The following is a 6,636-nucleotide window of genomic DNA, read 5'->3' on the forward strand; positions in this document are numbered from 1 at the left end:
CCAAATCAGTCTTGGCCTCCCTTACCTGGCGGTATCCCTCTTCCTTCCTCTATTGTCCTATTCATCCATCGCCTTCTGCTACACTAAGGCTTCCATAGCTATGGTGGCCTTAAAAATGCACCACTTAGAATTCCTGCTGTGTCATGGGGACCATATTTAATAAATATCCCTAGATGCTGTGCTCCAAATCCATGCCATCTGCTCTGAGGCTTTGCTTCCCTTGAGATACTCTCAGCCAATGATTGAGCACAAGGGGGGGGGTTCTAAGGCAGGCCCATACCTGTGAGATGCTAGATAAATTGGTACTAGGGCTCTCTATCAACCTAGCCAAAAATTTCCTAGCACTGTGCTGCAGTCTGAGACTGCTAACCCAGCACTCTGTCCTTCTTTCCCTCTTGCCTTCACAGGGTCAGCCCTGTTCTATGGTCTGACAGCTCTCCTTGTCTTCTCTGACTCCACCTCTGTTTCTCTCACAGACATTTTCCAGTAGATTGCTTGCATGTCTAATTCCATCTTGGCTTCTGCTTCTTGCAGGATGAGGTATAACAGATTTGTGACCTTGAGATTGCATACAGGAAGCATGCAGCAGGGAGGCTTCTTCAACCCCAACAACTGATGAGCATTTCCTTGCTTGGGGTACAGAAGAGAGTGGTTGGACAGTGCATCAAGGAAGTATTAATTTGAACAAGAGGGGTTGGATCTACCTAATGGAGCTGGAAAAGATCTTAGACTCTTATACATGCAGTTAGCACCCAATCTTCCTCAAAACCCTAAGGTCAAACACGTGATCTGTTCTTCCTCATTTCCTGACTTATATTTCAGACTGTTTCTTGTTTTTACATTATTAAAGTTACTTTGAAGATTCACTTTGATCTGATTTAAATGGAAACAAATAGGAGTAGAAAGAAAAGGTTTCCAGTGCAATTTTCTGCCCCTTCACTCCAAGCGCTATGTGTGCATCCAGTCCATACTGAGACGTTGGGCATGTCAGATGAGTAACTTCGGTCCTTTTTACATGATTTTGTCTATTCTTTACATTTCTATTCAATATTTAATAGGAATGGGAAAAATAATAAAAGTAAATGCTTTTTACATTCAAAATAAAGGTATATTTTCCATGTACATATTACATGTGATTTTCTGAACTAGACAATTTATTGAGAGGCATAGTAAACTCTTTAAATGTAGACATTCTAATAAATCATCCCCAGGAAAGAGCACATACAGCATCATGAATTTTTCAGTTTCAGAATTTAAGCAGGCTGGACTGTTACAGGGAACTCCCAGAAGGCCAGTCTCAAAGTTAGTAGTGAGACCTTATACACACCATGTAAATTTCATGTATTTGCCATAAAAAAATATCAACAGAGAGAGACTGGCAGCAATAGGGAGTGTTTAATTGCAGCCAAATCCATTCATGTCTCATGAGTTTTGTCAGCAGTCATGTATGGAGACCTGAATTGACTGGCTCCCTACTCTAGTTTTATGCCAGTAGCATTTTGGTGGCCCCTATTGACTGGTGCTCTGGACAGCTGCCTAATGGCTCACCCATGAATCTGGCCTGTATCATCCTAATCCTGGGGTATAGAATGGACTCAGCCTGAAACACTGTGTCATTTCTATGAAATGCCCCCTGGAGAGCCTGGGTGCCATCTGGCCAGAGGAAGACTGGGGAGAGGGGAGCCTGCTGGAGCTAGATGAAGGGATTTGGTTTTGGTCATGTAGCTGGAAGGGTGAAGTATAGTTGTGGTAGAAAGTCACAGGTTTTTCTCACCATCTGAGAGGGAAAGTCTTCAGAGAAATAAGGGAGGTGGCAGTGCTTTTCAGTTTTGCCATTCTTACCACCTGCAAAACATTTGGCAAAGTATGGAGACTTTTTTTGTGGTTGTCACAAGTGGCGGATAAGTGCTACTGGCATCTAGTGGGTAGAGGCCAGAGATGCTGCTAAATATCCTATAATGTTTGGGACAGCCCCACAACAAAGAATTTTCTGGTCTAAAATGTAAGTAGTGCTGAGTTTGAGAAACCCTGCTAGACCCAGGATTAGCTCTAGTCCTGGGCTAGGATAGATTATGGGTGTTTTCTTTCCTTTCTAGGATAAAAGCTTTCCTGCAAGGCCCACACCTCCCTTTGCTTCAACCTTGGCTTACCTTCTTCTCATCTGAGTCTTGCAGCATCTACAGTCCGTTCTGCATCCTCACCCCATACTGGTGGAGAACATGCATGGCCAGAAGTTGGGAGGGAAGGGAAGGCAGAGAGCTTTGATCTAAGGTACTCCCCATCTTCACTGGCTTTCATTTGTACCCTGAGGCATTCACAGGAAGGAAAGGTTTTATAGACTAACAAGGAGACTGGGCTCAAGAATTAGTGGGGTCCGGATTTGTGCAGAGGAGGGAAAGATTCCAAGAAAGAGGCTCCTTATTAACAGTTATGTGGGAGAGGGAATGTGTGTGGTATGCTTATGTTCCATTTGTCTAAATGTTTCCATGAAGTCAGAAACATTACCCAATATTCTGACTATCCATAAATGCATAACAAATCACCCCTAAATTAGCAGCTTAAAGCAATTTGTTAGTATCTCTCACAGTTCTTGAGTTGGCCTGGCTCATCCAGGTGGTTCTTGCTTGGACATCTTACATGTGGTTATAATCAGATGGCAGTTGAAGGCTGTAGTCATCTGAAGGCTCGACTGCCCTGGATGTCCAAGACAGCTCACTTGTATGGGTTGCACTTACTGTTGGCTCTTGGCTTAGAACTCAGCTGAAGTTGCACCTGGAACATCTCCATGTGGCTTCTCCATGTGGCTTGGGTTTCTTACAGCAGGGCATCTGGCTTCTAAGAGGGAACATATGGAAAAGCAAGCTGCAAATCTTTTTGTGACCTAGCCTCAGAAATCCCAGATTTCAGATGGTTAAAATAAAGTCACTGAGGCCAGCTCAGATTAATGAAGAGGGAAATTAGACAACTTCTCTAGATGTGAAGAGTATCATGTACACACGCAGGAAGGGAAGGGATTGATTGTTGCCATCTTTGACTGTTTACCACCTCCTACTCTTTGATGCCTCAGACTCTCCTTCCCAACTCCAACACCCCAAACAAGAAGGCCTAGCATTATGCTGTGCCAAGTAGGTGAGAGCCAGTATGGAGTAGTGGTTAAGACCATAGATGTTTAGAGGCAGGGAGACCTGGGTTTGAGTATGGGATTTTCTACTTAACAGCTGTGGATCTTGGACAATTTGTCTAACCTGTTTGAGTCTCAGTTGGCTCATTTGTAAAAGGGTATTAATATATATGTACCTCCCTTCTTTGTACCTAGTTGGGGGTGAGAAGGGTGTTGGCCTCAATGGATTCCTTTGGCTTTCTGGCTTATATTTAGGTTCAGGCATTGAAGGATCCAGCAGGAGACTGGAGAACACAAGGCAGGAGAGTTTGAAATATTTAATCCCAGTGGAATGCTGCAGTTCTGTCATTATCTGTGACATTTCATGACCACAGCTTCTGCAGGGCAGCTCACTTTCCTGGCTCCAGCTCTCACTGTTCCTCCCCTTGCCTCTACAGGCCTAGAGGTAAAAACAGCTTCTCAGTGTTGCTTTTCTTGGGTGCCTCAACATCCCTCCTTAGTTCCTTTAACTCCCCCCATCCCCATGAAAAGAATTCCTTCTGTAAATTACCCCAACATTTAACCTCAAGTATGATTCAAGGAAACCAGCAGTTTCCTCCTGAGGCTGTAAGGGCTACATCCACCAATGACTTCCTATTGGTCTCAGGGTGGAGCTCAAGCTCCTCTTCACAAGACACCCACAGCCCTGCCAGATCTAGACCCTGCCTGCTTCTGCAGCCCCACTGTGCTGTTTGTCTCCTTCTTTGTATCTGGTACCTGACCCTAACTCAGTTCTTAAAATGCTCATTCCCACCTCTCAGCTTTTGGATGTGCCTTTATGTCTTCCTGGAAATCCTATCCTCATTATCCTTCTTCCCTTGCAGAGTTAACTCCACTTACCCTCAGCTCAAATGTTGCTTTCTTCCAAAAATCTCCATAAATCACTAGATTGTGCATTATATTAGTTCTTTAGATTTCCTTCATACTTGTATCACAATTGTTGCATTTGTTTGATCAGTTTGTCTCTCCTACTAGACTATAAGAAGGAAGGGATTGAACTCACAGAAGCAGAAAATAGAGAAGTAGTTACCAGGGGCTGGGAAGTGGAGGAAATAGGGAGAGCTGGTAAAAGGGTAAAAATTTGAGCTATAAGATGAATAAGGTCTGAAGATCTAATGTATAATATGGTTACTTTGGTTGATAACATTATATCATATAATTGAAATTTGCTAAGAAATATGTGAGGTGTTAGATGTGTTAATTAACTCACTGGGGGGGAATCCTTTCACAATGTGTATGTTTATCAAATCATCACATTGTACACTTTAAATATCGTACAATTTTATTTCTCAATTATACCTCAATAAAGCTGGGGGTGAGGCAGAGTTAAGGAGTGGGCACCGTGTCAATTTTGGCTTACTTTTATATCCTCAACATGTAACATGGTACCCTAGTACATTGCAGAAATTGTTAATCAATATGTATAATCCAAAATCCCAAATCTTATCACTGGAGGATAGAAAAAAATGATTTGGTGCTTCCAAGGTCATTTTAAGAAAGTAGACACTGTGTTAAGGACTTGAGTCACCAGATTGCATATAAGTTAAATTGCCCCTCTGCACCTCCAATTCCTTTTGGATATTTTTAGAAACCATGTGTCCAAACAAAGCTCTGCAAGGAAAATTTATACCCCTACCACCACCACATGTGTGGTATGCAGCAGAGCAGAAAAACAATCAGAAATGCACTTGATGAAGAAGAAAACAGCAGAATGTGAGTCCCTGGGCAAAGCATCTTGGAGAAGCCAGCCCAACAGCTGCTTGCATTAAAAATGATTGCTTTATATTTATGGCGGACAGGCAACAATAAGCAGTTTATAGCCTATAATCTAACACAAATGACTTGGGAAAATAGTCTTAATAGATAGTTTAGCTGAGTGTCCCAGGGCGTTAGGAAGCCCAGCAGGGAACACTCAGAATTGGCCTTTATTGATCTGACAAATCCTCCCCGACTGGCTGCATGTTAAACCATTTCTCTGCACAATTTTGTATTCTCCCACTTAAGGAAACTGCAGAAGACCTATCAAACGCCGGGGGCACAGACTCTCCTAGGTAGTCATCCCCAGACTATCTTCTGGCTTCTTAGAAACCAAACCCTCCTCCCTGGGCTGTATCAAACCAGGGAAAATGAAGCGTGACCTTGTAAAATATCAGTCCCTGGCTGTTTTCCCCCTTAATTGTGGGGATGTTATCATGGCAAAAGAAAAATATCATTTTCCGCACTCCATTCTGGAAAATGATATCCATCTGTGGGAACGCTGAGTAGGCATGACTGCTGTGGCCAGGCGTGGTATCAGACTGACAGGTTGAATGAGAGTTTGGTTTCCATAAGGGGTCAGCAGAAAGAAAAGAAGTAGGTTCCAGGGGAATTCGAGTTCTCAGTGCCCTTTCTTCTGGCCGTCTAACTGTCTTCCCTTGGGCCTTTTTGCTGTTCAGTGATGCCCATTTGAGCTCAGAACACCATCTTATATCATTGGATCCTATGTTGTACACACGTATTCCTAACTGGACTGCATCCTCCTTTTTTAGGCATGCCTCAGACCTCTTTGTCTCTCTTGGACCACATTAGGACAATCCTTTCTATTAAAAAGGACTAGAAAATAGTAGTTCTGTCTATGAGAAAGAATGCAGCCTCCTACTTTTAACCACAGGTAATATTTTGTATTGCACCAGTCCCCCCCACCCCCGTGTTAAACTGGTCTGACCTAAACTCCTGTTTCTCTGTCCCTTTAATGATTAAGAATTTAAGATCCAGTGCTAGGGAATTAGGGGCCAGCATTCCAGCTGTCTCATTCCAGTGGTGTGGTCTTTGGACAGTTATTTAACCTCTCAGAGCTTCACTATTCTTATGTGTAAAATGTGGATAAAAATGATATCTATGTCACGGCGATGTTATAAAGACTGAGTGTGATGTGTGTTAATGTCGTTTGTACAGTGCATACAAATAGTTAGCACTCAATCAATGTTAGATTCTTGCTGTAATTTGAATGTTTATGTATCTTCAAAATTCAGTTGTTGAAATCCTAGTGGCCAGTGTGATGGTATTAGGAAGTAGGAGCTTTGGGAGGTGATAGGGTCGTAAGGGTAAAGCCCTCAAGAATGGGGTTAATGCTGTTATAAAAAAGACTCCACAGAGCTCTCTCACCCCTTCCAATGTGTGAGAACACAGGGAGAATGTGATATCTATGAACCAGGAAGAAGAGAGACCTCACAAGAGTGTGACCATGCAAGTGATTTGATCTTGGACTTCCCAGCCTCCAAAACGGTGGGAAATAAATTTTCTTTTTATAATCTGCCCATTCTGTGTTATTTCGTTATAGCAGCCAAATGGACTAAAACAATTCTTCTCTCCCTTTCCTTCTTTTTCTTCTTTTTTATGAGGGTAATCTCATCTTGGCCTAAAAATACTTACAGAATGTTTAAAAAAAAAAGTAGATATTTCTGCTGGAGATGATTGTCCTAATGAAGTCCAAGAAA

General features: G+C 42.5%; 1 long non-coding RNA gene across 3 annotated transcripts in view; it reads left to right on the forward strand.

Annotated features, from left to right (window-relative positions):
• The window catches only part of LOC122231712, an 87,078-nt gene extending 81,274 nt beyond the window's left edge, over positions 1 to 5,804 (forward strand). For all 3 annotated transcript variants that reach the window (XR_006208940.1, XR_006208939.1, XR_006208941.1), the window contains 2 exons: positions 535 to 2,271; positions 5,689 to 5,804. This is a non-coding gene — a long non-coding RNA (uncharacterized LOC122231712). The remainder of the gene's footprint in view (positions 1 to 534; positions 2,272 to 5,688) is intronic.
• The last annotated feature ends 832 nt before the right edge of the window (positions 5,805 to 6,636 follow it).

The sequence above is a fragment of the Panthera tigris genome, chromosome A1 (assembly GCF_018350195.1).
Source record: "Panthera tigris isolate Pti1 chromosome A1, P.tigris_Pti1_mat1.1, whole genome shotgun sequence".
Classification (NCBI taxonomy): domain Eukaryota; kingdom Metazoa; phylum Chordata; class Mammalia; order Carnivora; family Felidae; genus Panthera; species Panthera tigris.